Consider the following 24,106-nt stretch of genomic DNA (forward strand, 5'->3'; position numbering starts at 1 on the left):
TGGAGGCCACAGAGCTGACTCTCCTGAAGAGAGTGAAACAATCTGAACATAGAATAGTGAAAAAAAACAAAAAACGTGCTCAGAGATGGACTATCCTCCACTGAAGAAGCCCCAGAGTTAGTTAGCAGTGTGATCATATTGCATATGAGCAATCACTGGTCTTGCAAAGAGCACCAATACAACAAAGTGACACCCAGATTACCATGGCCTCCAGCCACCTCGGTCCACCCTCAGTCCCACTACACCACCATCAGTATGGCCTCTTGACGGTTTTGGAAACCACAGAGTTTCACCACATTCCTGAATATTCACATGCACATGTGCATGTCCTTCTTCCTCTTCCGACTTCCAGATAAGGCAATCCCCTGCAACCCAGGCTGCCACTCCCACCCAGAACCGCTGTTCATTCTCAGAGCCTTCCCCGCCCCTCTGAAGGTCAAAGAAGCCTGTGATCCTAGTAGTCTATGTGCTTTCCACACAATCATTACTGTTGACCACACATCTACATCTAGCCCTCTCTATTCACTGCATACACTTAGCTCTCTCTCAGTTTTCTGCTGAATATATGTGGCAGATCGCTTGAGAAACACCTTCACCTCTCAACACTGCTTTTGTTTATCCAGAATATTTTCAACAGGTGCAGTAAGTTTCCATTTCAGGAATGTGGATGGTTCTTACAATTGCCTTGGCAAACCAAATTCTTCCTAAATTACTGTTGTCAGCTCCAGGAACAATGACAGTTGACAATAATTTGCATTTGCTTTTTGCTAGCCTTTCTACAAAGTTCTTTCTCTGCATACATTAATCAATTTCACACGCATCTCACCTCAAATTGTCTAAATTGCCATTATTTTCTTTGATGAAGACAGCTCAGAGTCAGGGAGTCAGGTCAGATAATTAGAAGTTTTACTTCTTAAATAAAAATTGTGATTTTTTTTTTTTAGTTATCTATCATCTGTATCTGTGAAATGATTGTTTTTAAAGTACGTGTCAGCAAATACAAATAGGAAAGTGAAACTAATTTCACATGCTTTCCATTTTGGATCACCAATTCAACTCACATTAGTTTGTTCTCCAAAATACTGGATATCATTTTTAACTTTGTGTTGAGAGCCAAGAGGATGCCCAAATGGCTCACTATATGGTGTACTTCCAGCAAGACTGTTTTTAGTATGTTTTGACCAGCTTTACCCTTATCTGGGAGGCTCATTACCTGGTTTCATTTTGAGCTCCAAAGACCTTATCTGAAAATGAAAAAAGTTTTGCAGTGCTGTGAGTGACTTTTACAGGGAAAATGTACTTTTTAAGGCTTAGCATAGTGTGTGTTTGCTAGTTTTTGTCCTTCTTACAATCCATAGTGGTGCTTGTTTGAAGTGCTGACTTTATACAACCCTTTGACTGTTGCTTAAACTAGTGGAAACCGTTCAGGGAGAATATGGACTGACAAAACTTATCAATTTAGGTGGCAAAGCAATGTTCAAAAATGTAAAGCTGTGGTTAGCTTTTAGTCCCACATTTCTAAAGAATTACAGTATTTGGCAGAAAAATCAGCCACACTGGAGCCTTCATCTGCTGTGGGATGGTCTGTATGTCAAATTACTCTGATTGGTCAATAAATAAAATACTGATTGGCCAGTGGCTAGGCAGGAAGTATAGGCAGGACTAACAGAGAGGAGAAAAGAAAGAACAGGAAGGAGGAAGGAGTCACTGCCAGCCGCTGCTAGGACAAGCAGCATGTGAAGATGCCAGTAAGCCACATGGCAAGGTATAGATTTATGGAAATGGATTAATTTAAGCTATAAGAACAGTTAACAAGAAGCCTGCCACAGCCATACAGTTTGTAAGCAATATAAGTCTCTGTGTTTACTTGGTTGGGACTGAGCGGCTGTGGGACTGGTGGGTGACAGAGATTTGTCCTGAGCGTGGGCAAGGCAGGAAAACTCTAGCTACATTCATCTCTCTCCTGTTTTTGCTTGGGTCTTTATACAGGTGGGATGATGTGTAGTTCAGGACAGGAAGCGGGTCACAGGAACAAGGTGTTGACATATAAGACTGCATATTTCAGAGTTGGATTCCAACTTCTCAAGTGATCTGTCACACATATTCTGCAGAAAACAAAGAGAGAGCTAAGTGCAGGAGTGAACAGAGAGGGCTAGATGTGTGGTCAACAGAGGAGTCTTAGGGTGCATGTCTGAATGGCTTTCCCTGCCGCCCTCTGTCAAGAAACTCAGGTGGAGGAACAGGGACTTAAATGTGCCATGGATGTAGACAAGAAGAACTGTTCATGTGCAAGCTACTTGAAACTGTACAAGGGCACACCATAAACTCTTGCTTTTATAGTGAGTCAAAAAATCCACAGACTCAGGCAATAATTCCCAGTATATTATCTGAGTACTGGGGTTCAGAACTGCACAGATGTCATCATAGATCTAGTTGGATAGTTATTGGTGACTATGGGAGTTCAACCCCTCGATAGTCCCCTCCCAGAGTCCGGGAAGAATCTACAACCAGCTAATAATTAAATCTTCGATGAAAAAAAATGAATCTATGTACATAAAACTCCTTAGTCCATACACTTTATTCTTCTGAGTCAGTTCTCTCTCTACACAGCTTCTATTCTGCTCTCATGCTGAGCTCCTTTCTTGCCTGATTTATCTCTACATTTATCTGCTGTCCCCTCTAAGTTCTAACTTAATTCTTTCATATTAGTTCTGCCCCATCTAGGTTCTCATCCATCTAGTTCTTTCCAATCTTAGCTCCTCTCCCATCTCCTTCTTCCTCATCTTGTTCTTACTCACCTTGTATCTTGTTCTGCTAGTACTCTCTTCTAGACTTTCAATCTAGTTCCTCCATTCTCTTTTCTCCTTTCCATCTCACCCTCAGGTTCTCTCTCAATTCCTCCTCTGAATCTCCTTATACCCCTCAGTTCTTCCTCTCAAGTTCTGTAGAGTACTCAGTTATAAACCCAAGCAATAGCAATCCTCCCCCTCCATCCAGGTCACCTGCAGGGTCATAAAGGCAGGTAAGAATTTTCCTCAGGCAGTGACTGTCAAGCTTCCTTTTACAACCCCAAAGGGGAGTGACTAAAGGAGGAGGTCAATTGAGAGCTTATATCGGTTAGTATATCAGAAAAAGGGAATTTGTGTGCTCAAACTACATTCCTAGAAGTGATTAAGTAAGAAGTTAGGAGTCCATAATGCTAGCAAGGCTGTATAAGAAAGGAGGGTCTCACCTTAAATTATGCAAGAAATAAAGCTATCCCGCTGACCTACGAGACAGGTGGTGTTTCCTTAACAGTGTTACCTTAATTCAGGAGATCCTTTGGCCTTGAATGCTTGATAGTTATTTTAGATAAATACACTGTTAGGGGTTCTTGGAAGCACACAAGAAAATCATTTTAGGAACCAGCTAATATATATACAAACGCTAAAATATCACCAAGACTTCTGAAGCCATGACTTGACCTTGGAAAAGTCCTTGACTTTTCCAAGTAGTAGCTTTTGTGAGAGTAGCTGAATTCCATTACATTTTCCTGCAACTTACAGCAGATAGTAGTCTTCCTATTTCTTACCTGTGGCAGTTTGAACAGGAAAACTCCCCAACCACCCAAGGCTAGGTCCTTAGTGGTGGAACTGCTTTTGGAAGGATTAGAAGGTGTAGCCTTGGAGGAGGTGTGTCACTCGGGATGGGGCCAGTCCTTCCCCACTCCCTTCTCTGCTTCATGGTTGTGAATCAGATGTGAGCTCTCAGTTACTGCTCCAGCACCATGCCTGCCTGCTTGCTGCCTTGCTGTCCAAAATGATGGTCATGGACTCAGTCTCTGAAACAGTAAGCAAGCTCCCAATTAACTGCTTTTTTAAAAATAAGTTGCCTTGGTCATAGCAATAGAAAATTAACTAAGACACCACCTAAATCACAGCTCACACTCAGGCTTTTATGACATCCATTTATGGCAATATTGTTCTTCTCCTCATCTGGCAAAGCAGGTGGTCCAAATTCCTGCCCTTTCCATTTCTATTCAGGCAATATTTACCTTTCCTGAAACTCTGGAAATGAATCTCTCCATTCCCACTAGTTAGTGTCAATACTGGAAACTCAATGTGAGTATCCCCACTTTAAAGAGGAGACAAGTCTGTGATGTTTAGTCTCGATGGGAATGACGAGTGAGGTGCTTTTCCCTCCCTCCTGTGTTTTACAGAAACATAAACAAATACAGAGAATATATTTTAGCCTCACTGTAAATTAGAAAGCAGAATAAAATGTTGTCCTAAAAATGGCATCGCAGGGAAAACACTGCGGCTGCCCACGTGTAAAGGTGTCCCCCTCGCTGGCCTCCTCTTAGCACAGGAAAAGATATTACCTTAAGCCCACCTAACAAGTTCACTTGCTAACCATTCTGCATTTAGTTATGACACAGAAAATGTCTACTTGTTTTTGTCAAAAATTCATGTCATTCTAAGTACAGATTTAGGATTAAGGATTGCTTAATGCTGTGGAAGCAGCAATCAGATTGATAGTCCAGCTAAAATAGCAACTGTTAAATCTAAATGATAACTACAAAGTCTTTGGGTCTTTTAATCTCCTTTATGTATAACAGCTATCCCAATTAAGAGACACTTAAGATGAAATCAGGAGAGGAAATTTATTCATTGTGGCTGAGGTGCAAGAAGTAAATACAAAGGTCTGTTAGCTACATCTACTGTAGACTGATGTGAAATTCAAATTCAAATAGAAAACAAACAAACAAAAACAAGCAAGAAGCCCAAAGTCTACATAATGAGCTGTTCTGGTTAAGGTCTGATATGATTGGTCATTGTCTCAGGTCTACAAGCTGATCCAAATCAATTCTTCTTGTTTGAAGATACAGGCTAGTTCTCAAGGGATAGCCTGATGCTCTCACAGGCGCTCTGGAAAATTGCCCTCATCTGAGGGATGCTCTGTCTTATCAGACTGTGTTATTTGAAAATCTGAAGTGAATACAGGTTAGAAAGGTAACTTATTTTCTGCCTTCAGCTTTGGATAAGGTAGATTGGTGGGCATGAGTGAACAGACATTTCTTTAGGTGTCTTTTACATTCTGCTGAGTCTGGCAGAAGTTTGGTCTAAAATAAAACATACACATACACACAAAAAAAAATGAAGGCAGAAATGCCAACTTTGATTCAGATTTTGGTTAACTCATGGGCCCAAGTGAAGTTGATGGCTTGTAGCAATGATAATTTCTAAATATATATAATAATCAATTTGAATGTAACAAAGAGTTAATTTAAATCTGTTGGTCAAAAAGACAACATCTCAGGAGAGAAGGACCAGTGGCTAAGGGCATGTGCTGCTACTACAAAGGACTTGAGTTTGGTTTATGTTGCTCAAAATCACCTCTAACTTCAACTTCAGTGCACAGATGTACTTGTACTCATGTATACACACACCTTCCCAACCACATACACAATTTTTTAAAAAGACACATTCCTATATCCCGATTGCTACCATGATTTACACATAGCTTATCCATGTTTTATGTATAGCTTGTTTTGTGTACAGATTATCATTGAAATAAAGCTATTTTATTTTAAAAAAAAATATTTTCTACCGCAGCCTACAGAATGGTCTTACAAACCCCACATCTGACAGAGAGCTGATTTCTAAAATATATAAAGAACTCAAGAAACTAGACATTAAAAATGTCAAATAATCCAATTTAAAAAATGAGGTACAGATCTAGACAGAGAATTCTCAACAGAAGAATCTAAATGTTGGAGAAACACTTAAAGAAATGTTCAACATCCTTAGCTTTCAGGGAAATTCAAATCAAAATGACTCAAGATTCCATTTTATACCTGTCAGAATGGCTAAAATCAAAAACACAACTGACAGTTCATGCTGAAGAGGATGTGGAGCAAGGGGAACACTTCTCCATTGCTGGTGGGAGTGCAAATTTATACAGCCTTCATCCAGTAACTGATGGAAACAGATGCAAAGACCTACAGCCAAACATTAAGCAGAGCTCAGAGAATCCTGCTGAAGAAAGGGAGGAAGGGCCAGTTGTGGTGGCACATGCCAGTAGTATTTGCTGAAGGAGGCAGAGGCAGGAGGATCATGAGTTCAAGGCCAGCCTGGGCTACACATATGGGCTGGAGAGATGGCTGGGCTGGAGAGATGGCTCAGAGGTTAAGAGCATTGACTGTTCTTCCAGAGGTCCTGAGTTCAATTCCCAGCACCCATATGGTGGCTCACAACCATCTGTAATGAAATCTGGTACCCTCTTCTTTGTACATGATAAATAAATAAATCTTTTAAAAAAAATAAAGAAAGGGAGGAAGGATTGTATGAGCCAGGTGGGTCAAGGACATCACAAGAAATACCATAGAATCAACAAATCTGGGCTCATAGGAACTCAAAGAGTCTGAACTGGCAACCAGGAAGCCTGTATGGAACTGACTTAGGGCCTCTACTTACATGTTACAGTTATGTCACTTGGCGTCCTTGTGGGACTCCTAATAGTTGGAGCTGGGGCTTCCCTTAACACTTTGGCTGGCTTTGAGGAACCTGTTCCTCACACTGGGTCACCTTGGTCCACCTTAACACAAGGGGAGGTGCTTAGTCCTCCTGCAATTTGATATGCCAGGCGTTGTTGATATCCACAGGAGGTCTGCCCTTTTCTGAACAGAAACTGAGGAGGAGTGAAGTGGAGGGAGGCAAAGGGAAGGGGAGTGAACAGGAGGAGAAGAGGGAGGGCAAACTGTGCTTGGGATGTATAATAAATAAATTAATTATTTAAAAATGTTTTCTAAATTTTATAAAGAAAATTCAATAAGAAAAGGATCAAACAATAAAAGAAATCTTAGTGGTTGTAGGTATAGAAATATACTTTTGGTAATAGAGGTTAAAAAGAAAAGAAAAGGTTTTGGGGCAGGAAGGGTTTCGTATGACAAATTAGTTTTTATCTTAATGTTTAGAGTTATTTCAGAATGAGCATAAAAAGATTAAGACAAAATGAGAAAACTTAAATACATTGATGAAGGCCCAAGTATATGACAAGATGTTTTTGAAGGCAAAGCGTAAAGATGATATATGTGTGATGGTTAGAGATGATTAGAGATGTTTTTAATTCCTAAGATTATATGTTGGTAGGTGCTTATTTCCTCAGTCAATTGGCACCAGAGACTAGTAGAAAACTGAAAAAGCAGACAATAAGGCCCTCGAATACCCTTAAACATCATTTAAACTTGCCTTTTGGAGTTTTCAACAGCAGAGATAAAATAGGGACTGTCTAAAAGACTCAAGGGAAGTGATTACAGGCACAAGAAAAAACCCAGCAGATAGCCACAGCCCTACAGAATAAGATATTTCCCAAATGATTACACCTGTCCACATCAGAGAACCCCCAGGATGAAGGGACTCTAAAGGGGTGATGTTTCCCATAGCTGGGGAAAGCCTGAGCACTGGACACAATCGATCTGCTATCAGTGAGAGGGACTTTGCTCCTCTACAAAATACAAAGTCACCAGAAATCAGAATAACCCACATTCTGAAGAAAGAACAGGATTTTATCTCCAATGATGGCATAGGCCACCTCAGGCCACCATCATTTCACCTTGAGTAACTCTTGGCATGGCAGATAATAGTGTTAACAGTACTGAGGCTTCACCTTCTCTTTTAATCAGCAACCCAGAAACTCTCAGTAAATAAATTTGGGTAATAACCGGTGTTGAGAGAGAACTCCCAAGAGCCAAGGAATTGTTGTCAGCCTAGCACTGAGAATTTTCTTAAACACGAAATAACCACAAGACCCAACACTGGGAGTCCTCACTGAAGTATTAGAGGCACCCATAGAGCCATAGCACACTTCTCAGTTAGATGCTTTAGCAAGTGAATGGATAGCATGTTTACAAACTATAGCAGCCACATTCACACTGGTAGATGAGACTATGCAAATGGCTTTCATACCTCTTTCTCAGATTCAACATAAGATCATAGATTATAGAAACAAAAAGTAAATAAACAAACTAGCACAGCTGTAGACTAACTGAAGATGACTGATGGACTCAAGGACAACAAAAGGACAGATAAAAAATTTAAGGGACATCATTGACATCATCTCAACAGCCAAGCTTTAAGCTACTCACTTGTGCCTTTGAAAAGAGAAATGGATGACAAAGTTCATAAAGCAATATTTGGCATGTTCCTGTCTATTTCATTTCTCTAAAAATGCCGGGAATTGAGACCAAGCTGCCACACTAACCCAGTACAAAGGAGATGTGCACGACCAGAAGATTATCAATTAGATTTTATCATCAATCAGATGGTGCCTATCAAACATATCAATATCTTCCTGTGTATAAGTGTCACCTTCTCAAGGTGGAAGCCTACTCCAAATGCCAGCCCAACCAAACTAAAAGCATTCAAAATGTTTTCCCCTAGAACAAAGTATGTCCCTTCTGAGTCTCCACAGCATTCACAGCAAGCTGAACACAAAGGTCTTCAATAGCAGCAAATAACACAAAGGCATAAAAAGTTCTCTACAGTGAAGAGAGAAAGGTGTCTAAACTTCTTAAACACAATGAAGAATCTCATGTGTATAATGTACTGATCGCCATTAATGCATCTGCTGTCTCGTTGGCTGTACTGCTTTGGTTGTGGACATTGTCACTGTAGTTTTCCATATTTGATAAGTGTACCCTCACTCCATTTTCCTTTTGCTCTACTCTAATATTGAATTTCTTCTCAGAACTACCCTTTTGTGTTTTATCACATTCTCAGTGTTCTTTTTACAGCCCAAATGATCACACCCTTAAAAAGTTACAATAATGAGGACAGCATCCCACAAGCCAGATGGCCCTCGATATTCTGACTGCAACACAGTGAGAACCTGTGCAATCCCTAAAGCAGAGAGCTGTCTGCACACATATGATAACTAGGGCAATGTGTCTTCAGTCCTCCGAAATTTACATGCCCCATTTAAGTCTCTTTCAAACTCCGCACTAAGTTTTTAATAATTTGCTAGCATTATAGCTCCTGGGCTCATCATGATAAAAAGCCCCTGGTAATTTTGGTGCTAATCATAGGATTCAGTTTAACAATCTGGTCTATGCTTATTGTTTATATGGTTTTATAACCCAAGTAGTGACATCTTTTCTTGCAACTTTTCATCTAATGATAATCCTTCAGTGAATAGGAGACCACCATGAGCTACTTAAGACCCTGTCTTAAATAAATAAATAAATAAATAAATAAATAAATAAATAAATAAATAAATAACTTTCCTCTAGCCTCCAAGTTCCGCAGACATTCTGATATGCTTCTGAGCTCAAATAGGTTGAGACTTTCATCCTCTGGATCAGTCAACCTCTAATCCTGTTCAGCAGTGAAGTTTCAGAAAACACATCTTTTTACTTTCACCAACTGTTAAGAATAAGTCACAAAACCTTCAAATGAGATACTGAGGCAGGACAGAAAGAAAAGGAAAGTTAAGGGGACTTAAGTCAGAAGTCATGGGACTAAAGAACCCTTCTGTAGTCTGGTTGATATCGTTGTCTTCCTGAGAATTCTACTAAAGAAATTCTGCAATAGCAGTGCAAGGATTCCTTGGATTCACGTGACCTTAGTGTTTTGTCTCAACCTTTCTTCAGTTCTATCCAGTGCTCCTCAAGGAATACGTTGCAGTCTCATTTATAAAACGTATAAAATATAATAAGGAAAAATGATCACTCCTTAGGAACCCCTTAGACAACATAACATCAAAAACCCTCAAAGGGAGCTAGAGAGATTGGCTTGGTAGGAAAGAACACTTACCAATCTTGTAGAAGACCCAGGCTCAGTTCCAAGCACTCACATGGGGTGAGGGTCGGGGCTCATACCTGTCTGTAACTCCAGTTCCAGGAAATCCAGTGTCCTCTGGTTTTAGTGGACCTCCACTCTCATGTTACCCTTCATTTTAGAAATCCTTTCTTCATCAAGAGAGTAAACAAATAAATATTAATGATTGGCATCGGTTCTTGATTGCATTCTCTTAGATGGTATACAGACATCTTTTTCAAGTCATAGCTGAGAAATAACATAGAATGTTATATTTACTGAGTTCAAAGCCATCCAGTTTAGTAAACAATGTTATCTTAAAAGCAACTGGTCCTTTTAAACGCTTATCATGCTTTCTTGTATTCAGTCTAAATGTCACACATCAGCATCCATAGGTGGGCTATTGTCAGTGACCTTTAGATCATGTTGAGAAAGCACCAGGATTTTCTTTTTAAATTTTATTTTTTCATAGAAATGGGGGAAAGACTTAATGTCCCACTCTTTCACTGCCAGAAACGCCAGCGACCAGAGTCCTGGATTCCCTATTTCATGGTGTTACAGTTATGATCAATGGAGATTGATGGCAAATTTCACAGACTTTTTGGATACCTTGAGCTAACAACCAAGCCACTGTCAGTGTCCCTAATGGAGGTGAGGAGGGTTGGATTTGATCTCTTCTTAATAGGTTTTGTATATGACTGCAGTAAGTGATTATCTTCCTCAACCCAGAGCCTCCAAGTATTCATTCCTAAACACGAATTTATACCCAATATAGTCACATCTGTGCATGTACACACATATATGCATACGACTAATGCATTTTGTATTATGCATTAGCAGTAGAAAGTGGGAAAATTGAATGTTGAAGTGTGAGCCAAGTCCTTACATTTTAGATTACTTCCTTAATGGGGTTAATATTTACACGGTCAGAACTGAATTTAACAAACAGCCATTTAAGATGCATCTGAGAGGTCTTTTGGTTTTACAGCCATTGTTCTCATCTGGCTGGCTACCGACACAAATAGTGGCAGAAATGTGATTTACATATCCAGGAATAGTTTTGTTAGTGGGAGGGAGGAAACCTTTGCTTTGATGTAAATAATTAAAATGGTTGGTCTTGAAAGACTAATACGTGGGAAAAACTAAATCTTCTGTTCTTGCCCCTGCCAGCCTGGAGATTCCCATTGTCAATGTCTCCTCTCTCTACAGGGCTTCAATGCCAGTGTTTTCAGTTCCCAAGCTTTTGCCTCCTATACTGCTCACAGCATTTCAAATCCTCTCAAAGGATTCCTTTCATATACAGCCAACTGTCTACAAGATTCATTATTCCGGGCTTTGTGGGGTTAACACCCAAATCCACTCTGGTAGCAGTACAAGTCTAGGGAAAAAGGAAGAGTGAAATTACATGGAAATTCCTAAGGGCATTGTCTGTAGGAAAGAGGGCAATAATTAAGAGATAATGTGAAAGCAGAGAGAACATTCTCACAGGATAATGGTCTCCTGCTGCTGAAAGAATGTCATGGCAAAGCCCACACCATTTATGGAAAATAAATGTCACAGAGAGGGAGGTCAAGACAGTTGCTTTCAATAAGAGAAGCAGTTCTCTTGGTAACATTCCATTATTGCAAATCATCTAGCTGATTAAGTCATTTTCTTCAACAGGTGTTCAGGCAGAAGAGGACTCCTCATTATGTCATTAGCAGCCTGAAGAGTTAGAGTACCCAGCTGATAGATAGATAGATAGATAGATAGATAGATAGATAGATAGATAGATGATAGATAGGTAGATAGATAGATAGATAGATAGATTGATTGATAGATAGATACATAGATACATAGATGATAGATAGAGATAGATGATAGACAGATAGATGATAGATAGTAGATAATAGACAGATAGATAGATAGATGATAGATAGATTGATAGATACATAGATGATAGATAGAGATAGATGATAGACAGACAGACAGATAGATGATAGATAGTAGATAGTAGTAGATAGATAGATAGATAGATAGATAGATAGATGATAGATAGATAGATAGATAGATAGATAGATAGATAGATAGATAGATGAGAGAGAGGGGGGGCAGACAGATAGATGATTGTCTTTTTCCACTCTGTGGATGGAAAGAAGTACAAGTTTTACTGAGTCTTCACTAGACTGCACCTAGTCTTTCCAACTACTTAGTACTACATTCTGGTGCTACAAGTCACAGGAATGTAGTAACAGCACCAGTGTGAACTGTCCTTACAATAACAGAGGAAACACTCCAAAGGTAGGAACAAGAGCCCAGGGAAGGAAGTCTGTGTAGCAGGAATATTCTATTTTGTTGTATCTTGTTGATTTATTTTGAGACCAGGTGTCAGGTAGCTCAGGCTCATCACAAGCTCACTGTGTTAAAGATGTCCTTGAACTTCTGACTCTCTCAATCCCTTGCCTCAAGCACTGAGATTACTGTGTCTTCAGTTGTATATGATGGATCAAACCAAGGTTGCCTACTTGTTAGGCAAGCAGCCTACCAATGGAATACAATCACAGACATACAGGAAACATATTTTAAGGGAAGGTTGAGGCCTTTTACTACTACTACCAAGGCACACTCAAAGTCTGCTGCTCTAGTAGTAAGATAAAAGCCAAAGGGATTGCAGGTTGTTTCAAACTCTTATCAATGAAACTCAACTGCTACACAGAAGATTAAGTGCTTTGGCTATCTGTACAAATTACTTTAATGATTTAAAAATAATCAAATATTAATATAAGCAGTTTTTCAAGTGAACAATGTACAATTTTAATTTAATCATGTCCAAGAATCCACATTAAAAGTCACTGCTTCTGAACTTGTGTGACATTTCACAATTGAACCATCATAAACAAATATGAAAAATTACATAAAGACAATTTTAAAAATTAGTAGATAGCTACTATGTGCAGAACTAACCTTGGAGAGCATTGGGCACACAAGTAGGAACAGATATATTTGAGATATTTGTGACCCAGGAAAAGAAGAAAAACATTTCTATGCCTATTGTTACCTAATGTGACAGAAATTTGGCAGGAACACCATGAGAACCTGGGAAGGAGCAGTTAAAATTATGAACATACTTTTAGATAGGTATATGGTCATTGAGAATGTGATCAAATCAAGATGGAAAGTTCCCTAGTGCTTTTCAAACCATGTGGGTATAGGGACAAGGCCCTTCTTATCCTCGATGGACATGTTCCTCTCCACCCTTCTACTCATCGTTTATACTCAGCTGAGTTCCTTATTCTTGGAATATCCTGGGGCACTATGTTGTGTCGCTCAGGGCTGGGCATGCTGTGTTCCCTCTGCCTGACCTGTTTTGCCACCTTTACCCTCCCCACGCATAGCCTTATAGCTTGCTCCTAATTCAATATTCCCCATCTCAACAAGGTCTCTAGCCCACCAGTCACAAAACTAGAATTTCCTACCTCCCAATTCCAACCCTTTGCACACTTCTAAGGTGCTCATTTTTTCTACTTATCAAGTGCCACACTACTTAATTTTCCTGGGTTGGCTGTTAGGATCTTGCCCTCACTCCAGCACATGCACAGCTTGGGGTCTTGCATTTTACATGATCAGAGCACGTGGAGGACTATGTACCCTCCTTAAAAGGCTGACCGTGGACCCCCCCCCCTCTCTTGTGTTCTTTCTCTGTTCTCTCTCGATTCCCTCTCTGTTCCCTGCTCTCTGCTCTGCTCCTGCCATCTCTCCCTCCACCCAGGCCTGGCTCTCCTCCCTCTTAACCCCTCCTTTCTAATAAACTAGTTGTATCTCTGGTAGCTGTGGCTGTGGCCCGTGACTTTTCTGCTGGTAACCAGTGCCACCGCCAGCACCATTTATCATAACCATCATTGACCTCAGCTCACTATGTAGCCCAGTATGATCTTGGTCTTCCTGCCACTACCTCCTCATAATGGGATTACAGATATACACCAGCACACCTGGGTTTATGTGTTGCCAGGATTGAACCCCAGTACTTCACAAATACTCAGCTAGCACTCAGCCACATCCCCAGCCTCAATATCTTTAAACAATACATTTTTTCCACACTATGCAATGAGATCAGAATAGAATCTGCTTGATATAAATAGTCCACTGTATTTTTGGTCTTGCAATGAAACCAATGGCTATTCTCAAGTTGACAATCCTGCTTCACTTTCCTGAATGCTAGCATTATCTATGTGTATACCACACCTGGTTATATTAACCAACATTTAAACAAATATCTAAGGAGCCACTAACTTATGATAGGCACTGTATATATTTCAAAATAAAAAGTTAGAAATTACTTTGCTTTGTTCTTACACTCCTCCATGATCTGATCCATCTAATTATTAAATCACCAGACAGATGTTAATCACTAAATAGATTTTAATCACCTAGTATGTGCCAAAATATATTTTCAAAATATATGCTCCTTAGCCAGTACATCTCTTCCCATTGCCTTCAATTCTTTCAGTTGCTTCTGTGTGTAGAAGAATATTATTTTAAAGTGTGTTACTATTATTTATGTTGCATTTGTCTAACTCTGTGAAGCTGTGTTACTGTGCCTGTCTGAAATACCCGATGGTCTAATAAAGAGCTGAACAGCCAATAGCAAGGCAGGAAAAAGAATAGGCAGGGCTGGCAGACAGAGAGAATATATAAAAAGAGAAATCTGGGAGGAGAAGAAACAAGATGGAGGAGTAAAAAGATCTAGTAGCCAGAGGAGGAGGAGGACCCAGGGGCCAGCCACCCAGCTACAGAGCAAGCCACAGAGTAAGAGTAAGATTTACAGAAGTAAGAGACCAGGAAAAGCCCAGAGGCAAAAGGTAGATGGGATAATTTAAGGAAAGCTGACTAGAAACTAAGCCCAGCTAAGGCCAGGCTTTTGCAAGTAAGCATAAGCCTCCATGTATGATTTATCTGGAAGCTGGGTGACGGGCCCCTTAAAAGAGTAAAAAACCAAAAACAACAATTTGGTGCCCAATGTCTGGCTTTATTTCCATGCAGGGCTTAAGAAAGCTAAGAAAACAAAATGCAGCTCCTTTAAGAGTTTCTGCTGGACAATTTCTGCTGGTCAGCAAGCCCTTGAACAGCTAGTACATTAAGTAGGAACAAAAAAAAAAAAAAACTAAGTTAAAAAAAAAAAAACGCCTGTCACAGTGCAAGCATTTTAGAGCTCTAGGAAGGTTGAATGCAATTATCAGCATAAACCTCTGACCAGGCCCCTAAGTTTTCAGCTTTGACTTTCCAGGACCTGATAAGTGGACAGCACCAGCCGCAAAAGTTGCAGGCAGAGTTCCATTCTGCTTAGCAGTTTACAGAAAAAAAAAAAAAAAAAAAAAAAAGCAAAAGACTGAAGAAGATACTCAATAAAAGAGGTTCAGATGAAAACACCTTTTAGACAGGTTACAGTGTGTTTAACAATGTGCATAGGCTGAAGAAAATAAAAGAGGGGATAGTCATAGAAAGAAATGAATAGTTTAAAAATAAGTCTTTAAAGATAAAGTAAAAGTAAAATAAAGGAAAAAAAAAAGCCATGTAAGATGGAAAATACACAGGTCCTGTATGTTGTTGTGTTGATTTTGAATTCTTTTGATTGTTGAAAAGCAAAGGACAGCTGCAAAGAGACCTGAAATTGAAAGAGGGACTGTTGAAATAAATCAGCCTGTATACTTAAGGAAAACCTTAACTTTTAAAAAGTCAAAAAAATATATATTTGTGAAATGGAAATCAAAAATGTTTTGGAGTTTTGTTCCTACAAGAGATGAGAGGCTGGTGATTCATTCAGGATTAATATGGATCAGGTTTGATCAGGCAAGACCTTCTGAAACTTGACAGGTGGTGATATTTATCAGCAAAGATTGCTGCTGGTCTTCCCAAGACTTGGTCATTATCTCAAAATTTCTCTCTGGGACCCTAAAGATACTTCATCCACAGACAGCAGGAAGAAATATGGAGAAAAATATGCCCATATTCCCAAAGTTGGGGGTTGTGGGTAGTTTTTGGTTATTTGGTGGGATATGGATATTTGTTATCATTTAGGGGAATATAGAATATTGATACAAATTTAAAGTTATTTTTGTTACACTGTATATATGTTTCTACTATTGTTTAAAGGATTTTTGTATATTGATTAAAAATTTAAGGTTATTTTTGTTGCAACATATTGTATATATGTTTCTATTCTTGTTTAAGATATTATGCCTATGTAGTTTATTTAAAATGTAAAGTAGAATTCTAGTTTTTGAAAGCTGTCATTATAAACTATATAGAATAATCTGGAACATAGGTTAGTGGTCAGTCAGGAATAACAATCAAAATTGTAGGTATGTTAGGTGTGCTTTCCAGATAATTTAGAGATATGGGTTTCAAACCTTTCAATGACCTACAGAATATGGCATTTAAAATGCTTTGTTAACTTGCAGATTTTCATGACAGTAAGACACATCTGCTCCTGGCAGCACCAATTTACTTCAGAAAAGATGACAGACATTGAAGAAACTCATTATGGAGTTTGCTTTCATTGTGACAAGGTTAGCCACTGGGCAAAGAAACTGCTCTTGCCTTTGACTTCTGACGATGTGCTGTGCAGACTGGACACGCAGGACACAGAGGAAAGTGATGGTTGCACTTTTCCAAAACTAGAAAGGACAGTCCTTCAAAATTCCTGCTTCACAGAAGAGTCCGCCAAACATTCTGCAGGACATATAGGAAAGTGACTCGTGAATTTTGCCAATACAAGCCAGGAAAGCTCTTCAAATTTCCTGCTTTACTGAAAAGTCTGCCAGATACTCTAGGCCTATAGGCTGAAGATGGATGCTCCAACATTGTAGAGGAAATTTGGGTGACTGTCCAGGCAGCCAAATGTCTCTGTTGATAGAGTTGAAGACTAGATAGTTATAGTTGCAGTTTTCCTTAGTTATGATAGAAAGTAAATTAGGTATAAAATTTTGCATTCATCTCGATAAGATAGATAATGCATTATTTTCTCTGAATACGCTAACTACAAATGGACAGAATATTGTAAATGTAATCCTTACTTGATAATTGTTATTGTATATAGTCTTACTATGTTTAAGTTAAAACTCTTATTTTTATTTAGACAAAAAGGGGGAAATGTAGTAGAATATATTTTAAGGTGTGTTACTTTTGTTTATCTTGTACTTGTGTAACTCTGTGAAGCTGTGTTACTGTGCATGTGTAAAACACCTGATGGGCTAATAAAGAGCTGAACAGCCAATAGCAAAGCAAGAGAAAGGATAGGTGGAGCTGGCAGACAGAGAGTAAACATAGAGGGAGAAATCTGGGAAAAGAGATCCAGGAACAAGAGAGAAAGAGGAAGGAGGACTCCGGGGCCCAGCCACCCAGGTATATAGCAAGCCACAGAGTAAGAGTAAGATTTACAGAAGGAAGAGAATGGGAAAAGCCCAGAGGCAAAAGATAACTGGGGATAATTTAAGTTAAGAAAAGCAGGCAATGGTCTCCAAAGTGAGTTCCAGGAAAGGCGCAAAGCTACACAGAGAAACCCTGTCTCAAAAAAAGCAAAAAAAAAAAAAAAAAAAAAAAAAAAAAAAAAAAAAAAAAAAAGAAAGAAAGAAAAGAAAAGCTGGCAAAGAACCAGCCAAGCTAAGGCTGGGCACTCATAATTAAGAATAAGTCTGAGTGTGTGTGTGTGTGTGTGTGTGGTGTGTGTGTGTGTGTGTATGTGTGTATGTGATTTATTTGGGAGCTGGGTGGCAGGCCCCCCCAACAAGAACAACCAGCAACACCTGTTAAACTCCCAGGCAGCTTTCTTTTTCTTCCCTTGTTCATGTCTGCTGCTGCTGGGGGTACCCCAATTTCATTCATGGGGTGTTCTTGCTTTCACCATCATGGTTGTGATTTCCTGTCAAGCCTTCACACAATGTTTCACTTGTCATCCGGCTGCTCTCCCTTTGGACTTGCTTTCACAACACAGTCACCTGGAATGATTTTGTGAAACTAAGGGGAACTAAATAAAAATGTCAGTAAGTCACTTGTTTAGACCCAAAGTTGAAAATGCATGCCCTCCATTCCCTCAGCAGCACAGTGACTGACTGCAGATTAACACAGGTGTCGTCACTGTTCATGCTGTAGTGCAATGGTATCAGGTTTAACAGATTTCCATAGAGGGGCAGTTCTTCATCTTGAGTACATGTTACATGTGGTTAAACATGACCATCTTCCCAGCCAAACATCTGTTACCTTCAAAAGTTTATCTGTTCCCACTTGCAAAGGGCTGTCCCAGCTGGGCTTGTTGAGAGTTTATATTCCTTCATAGATGATCATAAAACCCTCACCCAAGTATTCAACTACTCCATACCACAAGTTATATGCAACTCAGTTCTAACTACATTTGGCCTTGGGATGGGCAACAGTATACAAGCCAGAGAACAACACTAGCAGGAAAGAGGACTCCATGGATGAGGCTATGGGAAAGCCATCATTCCTTCTAAGTACCTTTCAGTACAGCCTTGTGAGGGAGAGCACCCACACTCTTGTAAGTAAACGTTCAACTGTGCTCTATCAGTTAGCCCCAAAACTCACTGGTTTACCAGAGTGAGTTTGGGTTGAATCTTGCCTGGGTGTGTGATTAGGACCTTAGGTGAAAAGGTAAATGTTGTACAAGACTCGCTCTGGGATGGAATTTTATTAACACCCACTAATGGAGGAAAAGTTTCTGAAACTCATATAAACTATGTTAGATGCCCGTTAAATGTTTTTCTAACATTAAAGCGTGAACCTCATCGAACATATATAGCCTAGTATTAATGATTGTCACCTATTGTTTAATGTATAATCATATATAATTTCTGGACTTTAAGATTCTTCTAAATCAAATTCATGTCATCTGTAGAGGTGTTTTGGGTATAAATTGTCCCCTTGCTCCAGAGAGGCAGCCTTTAGTGGGAATTATAATTTTGAGGAACTTGGGAAATGCAGGTCTCGATTAGAGTTTCTGGTGAGGAGGGACCCCCTCTATTATTTTCAGGCCAGATGGAGCACAGGTTGATTTCAAGGTGTCCATTGGTTTGGTGGCTTGTTTTGAGATGATGGTTCACTGTTTCAGTATGTTGCCCAGGCTAACCTTGAGCTTCTGGCCTAGAGCAATCCACCTGCTTCATCTGCAGCCGAGACTGACCACAGGTGTGTGCTGCTGTATCTGCCACATTTCAAAAATAGTGTTTGAACAAAGAAAGTTTCAAATAGGTGTACTTTCTTAAACCCTTATGTAGTAGATTAATTGAGAATGAGGGAGGGAGAAAAATGAAGAAGATTGACAGCTAAGAGCAAATATCATTTACAGAAACCAGGTTAGGAAATTGTGAGTGATCTAAGCAAATCTATGTCACATGGTCATATTGGGACGACCTGGAGAATACATGAGACTGCAGTGACCACCTGCGGGTGCTCTAAACAGGTCACTCATTCATCCCTTTCCATCTCCTCTCACCATCTTTTCATTTACATTTTCCACATGGGAATTGTAATTGTTAACTAGGAAATATTTCTAAGTAGGATACCCTCTTTATTTAAAATATGAAATCATTCAGAAACACTTTCAAATGGTAAATTAATAAAATCTATTTTGACAGGAACTTTCACCAATTTTCCAAAGTAACATGAATATATATATATATATATATATATATATATATATATATATATATATATATATATATATTATTCATGTAGGCACAGCAGGGGTAGGAGAAGCAATGTGTGCAGATGCATATGTTTGGACTGCAATTCCTCTGTGCTCCAGGGCTAGATTGTGAGTGCACGTATGCTCCCTAAACGATGACATTTATGATATTCCCTCAACCACCTCCCAATAATAAAATCTATGAATCATGTGTTCTAAACTGACGGCTGCAGGTGGCTAGCTAAGACTGTCTCTGGTGCTTTCGTTCCTCCAGCAACAGAAAAACCGCAAAGCCCTCATCTTAGGAAACATGCTCACTTCAGTTCTGATGGACAGGGCATTTTTCACATTGAGGAGGACTATAAAGCGGTGAGGATGTAGCTCGGTGTCAGAAAATTTATCTGGCACATGGAAAGCTCTGGCTTCCATCCATACCTCAGAAAGGCAAAAACGTAAGGGAAGGCAGAAGTTACGGTTAAGATAGAAAAGAGAGGGGAAGGAAGGAGAGGAGGGAGAGAGAGCAAAGGGAAGTAGGACAGACAGACGGATGGAGAGGGAAATATGAGTGCAATACTGTTAAAGGACACACAAGGCTGCTCTTCTTGAACTAAAAATCAAAATATTGTGTAGCCTCCTCTTTGAAAAATAATCAGCAGGGGCTTAGGTGACTCAGTGGTTGGGAGTTCCCAGCATCCACACTGAGTGGCTCACAACTGCCTTTAACTCTAGTGAGTTGGCTTGTGTCTTCCCAAGAAAATAAAATAACATCTTACCTGTCTTTTAGACTTTTTCCTCTTTTCATTTCCAAGTTGCAAAGAAAAAAGGAGAAAATTAATTATCGCTGTTTCTGGCACATAATGAGTGAATTATTTGCTTCTAATTATTAGCTACCTACACAAATTGGAAAAAAAAAATGTTTAGCTTTCAATACACCACAAAGTTGTCCCAAGGCTTAGTGAGCAGCAGCAGGAATGTAGCTGAGTAGAAACAAGAGCAAAAGCAAAGGGTCCTTCATGAGGTAATTATCAGGCACCACACACTTCAGCTGGAGATGATCCTACTCAGACACATCTTCCTCCCTGGGCAGGGAGTGTCTGCAGGAAACTCAGAATTGAACACTGACTAACTGGTTCTGTACTGAGTTAAATAAGAACAACCACATACTACAAGGAAAGTAATGAATCTACCTTAGCTCAAAGAAAAACCCAAATAATGCTGTTCCTGTGTGTAAATACAGTAGTAGGTTGTGTGCATACAGGTATGCTTAGAAAGCTTGCAAGTTGGATGTTGGGGCTCAAATGAAGCTTCAAGCCATCCCTCCAGTGACTGGTGCTTTCCATAAAGAGAAACATTTTATTAAATCAGACACATGCATACACACATTTCAAAATCTATCTCTATTCTCTTCTGTATATTTAGATGCCTGAATGACTGCTTTCTATTTGGTGTTTCTACTTAGCTATAATGAATTCTATAAAGTATATTAACGTGTGAAATCTACCATGCTTTTCCTGCATGGAATGGTATGCTTGCCTTTGAGTGCACATATGAAAGCCAGGGGTCAATCAACTTCATGTGTCTTCCTTAGTCATTCTACACGTTACTTTTTAGATAGGGTCTCTTCTCTGAACCTGAAGATCACCAATTCAGCTAGACTGGCTAGCCAGTGAGCCCCCAGGATCCACTGTCTCTGTGCCACCCTGGCAGGTGCATACCACTGTGTTTGACTTGTACATGGGTCTTGGGGATCTCAACTCAGGTCCTCATGTGTGGGCACCAAGCAGTTTACTTTCTAAGCCATCATCTGTTCCTGTCTCCACTCTCTATTCACTGTCTCTAACCCCTCACTACCACTGCCTCTCAGCATTCCTCTCAGTCAGCCACTGCCGAAACCCACTGCAGCAGAGCAGTGATTCCCTGGTCACCAAGGCTCCCCACAGTTACATCTCTCTGCAGGATCTCACTCCCTCGGCAACATGTCCTCTGAATTTCTTCCCTTGCTCTGCTCATTCTTAGGGTTGTATTATTGTACCCAATTCCCTAGAATTGCTTTCTTTCTCACCCTGCCTCACCAGCCTCTTGGTGGTAAGCAAAGACGTCCCATGGTTCCCTACCACCTTTCTTCCACAGCCTCTGTCTTCTGGGACACTGTATTTATCCTCATCACATCAATTATGATCTTTAGACAGAAGACCTCCAAACAACTATCTTAAGACTACTATCTTAAGCTTTGTATTACTTTCTTATTGCTATAGCAAAATATCTGACCAAAGCATCTTAAAGAGAAGATTCATTTTGGCTAATGGTTTAAAGATCACTTCGTCGTCTTTGTGGTGGGGAACTTACGGTATTGAGAACCTGAGACCGCTGATCACATTACCAAGCTATTTATCTCCTTGTGACTTCATGGTGGTCTAAACATGGGGACTTGACAGTGAAGATTAGCCTTCCCATGGTCATCCCAAATGTTCAGTTGCATTCCAGAACCAGTGTGAAGCTTGCAGTCAGGCTTGTTGTCAGCAGCCTCGAGACATGCAAAGGCTACTGTGATGCCGCTGAAACCAAATCAAAGCAGGAAGCCCTCACTCTCTTCCTGGGAGCTGACAGAGAAGGCTGTTGACCAAAAGGAAAAGTAGACAAGGGAAGAAGGAGAGGAAGAGGTGTGGAGGGCCACAATTTCTGTTCAACTCACAGAGCACAGTACCTGTTTTGGTCTAGAGTATCCCACAGGTCCATCTCCCCAGATCTTTGTGCTTACTAGAAAGTAGAATTGCTAGATCACATTAAACAACATTTTTTAGGACAAACTAGCATTGTTTTGAGAGCAGGAGGGATTTTTCATAGTTTATAAAGATTGAACGATTGACTACATATGTATATTTTAAGAGTAAAGCCAAAAGCTGCAATATTCTAAACGCTTTACTCATATTTTCTAACTAAGAGAACTACAACTCTCTTTTGAAATTTTTCATAAGATCATATACTTCAGGATAACTAACTGTAATCTTTCACATTTTGTAAAAGTGATTGCTCATTTGAAAACTTTATATGTATCTGTTCAAAGCAGCCTCACTGCTCATTCCAAGGGAGACAGATAATACTAGAAATACAGAGCTGCAGGGCAGTGGTGGCACATGCCTTCAACCCCAGCACTCGGAAGACAGAGCCAGGCAGATCTCTGTGAGTTTGAGGCCAGCCTGGTCTACAGAGCAAGATCCAGGACAGGCACCAAAACTACACAGAGAAACCCTGTCTTGAAAAAAAAAAAAAAAAAAAAAAAAAAAACCAAAAACAAAACCAAAAACCAACCAACCAACCAACAACAACAACAACAACAAAAATAAGTTTGGACCTAATGGAAGGAAGTTAGATGAGGATGTGTCCTTGGAGGGAGATTGGGATTGGCACCTTCCTGTTTGTCAATTTTACTTCTCAGCAACCTTGGTTCCACTATGCATTCTCTAGCATGATGAGCTAGACTCATGATAGACCCAAAACAATGGAGTCAAATGACCACCACATTCTGAAACTTTTGAAGCCAGAATCCAAAAGGAATGGGGATGTAACCTATTGGTACAGTGCTTGCTGCCATGCACAAGGGCCTGGGTTCGATGCCAGCACCACACACACACATATCTCAGAACCCTGGACCCCAAATGACTATTCCTTTTAATTTTTTTATTTTTTGATATTCTTCCTTTTAAATGATCATTTGGGGTATTTTTCAAATTTATCTTAACATTTATTTATATGTGTTTGTTGTAGAAGGAGTATACTAAAAGAAACTAAAAAAAAACAACTAAAAAAAGTTATGGTACACTTTTTTTATTATTTCAAATATATTATCTTATCTAATCTTCCTACATCCTGTGTTGCAAGTCTTTATTTGTCCCTCCAGCCAGCTCCCAAATCACAACACGGTGATGTATTATTAATTATAAAAGTTTGTCCAACAGCTTAGGCTTGTTTCTAACTAACTCTTATAACTTAAATTAACCCATATCTTTTCATCTACATTCCTTTATGTGCCTTGGTTACCTATACTTTACAATGTCCATGCTGCTTTCTCTGCCTCCTGGCATCTCTGCCCTTCTTCTTCCTAGCATTCTCTGTGCCCTGAAATCCTGCCTAGCTATTGGTTTTGTTCGGCTTTTTATTAAACCAATCAGAGTGACACATCTTCACAGTGTACCAAAAAACTATTCCACAAAAATCCTGTTAAATAGGGAGTTCAAATGTACTGTGCTTTTATGGACAAGATACATAAAAAATGCTACAACTTGACCAACATCATAAGAATGAAATGTGGCAACAGTAGTATACAAATTTTAAGATTCTCAATTATAATGTTGTTTTTACCAGTAGAAAAAAAGATTTAATCATATTCTTTTGTAAAAGAAACCACAAAAAATCAAACTAAAAACTTTCAAAAGCTTTTCAAAAACAAAATTTGTATCTATTATGTATATAGGAAAACTAATTTAAAATTTCCCTTTGAATGTAGCAAAGCTCTATCTTCATCGTGCACATTCTTCCATGCATGCTTTCTAGAAAAATGGGCTCAAAAATGGCTGCATGTTTCCTTATTCTGTGAGCTCTAAGACTTTCAAATTTAAGATTGTATCCCATTAGTCAT

This window comes from Peromyscus leucopus, chromosome 19, assembly GCF_004664715.2.
Source record: "Peromyscus leucopus breed LL Stock chromosome 19, UCI_PerLeu_2.1, whole genome shotgun sequence".
NCBI lineage: Eukaryota > Metazoa > Chordata > Mammalia > Rodentia > Cricetidae > Peromyscus > Peromyscus leucopus.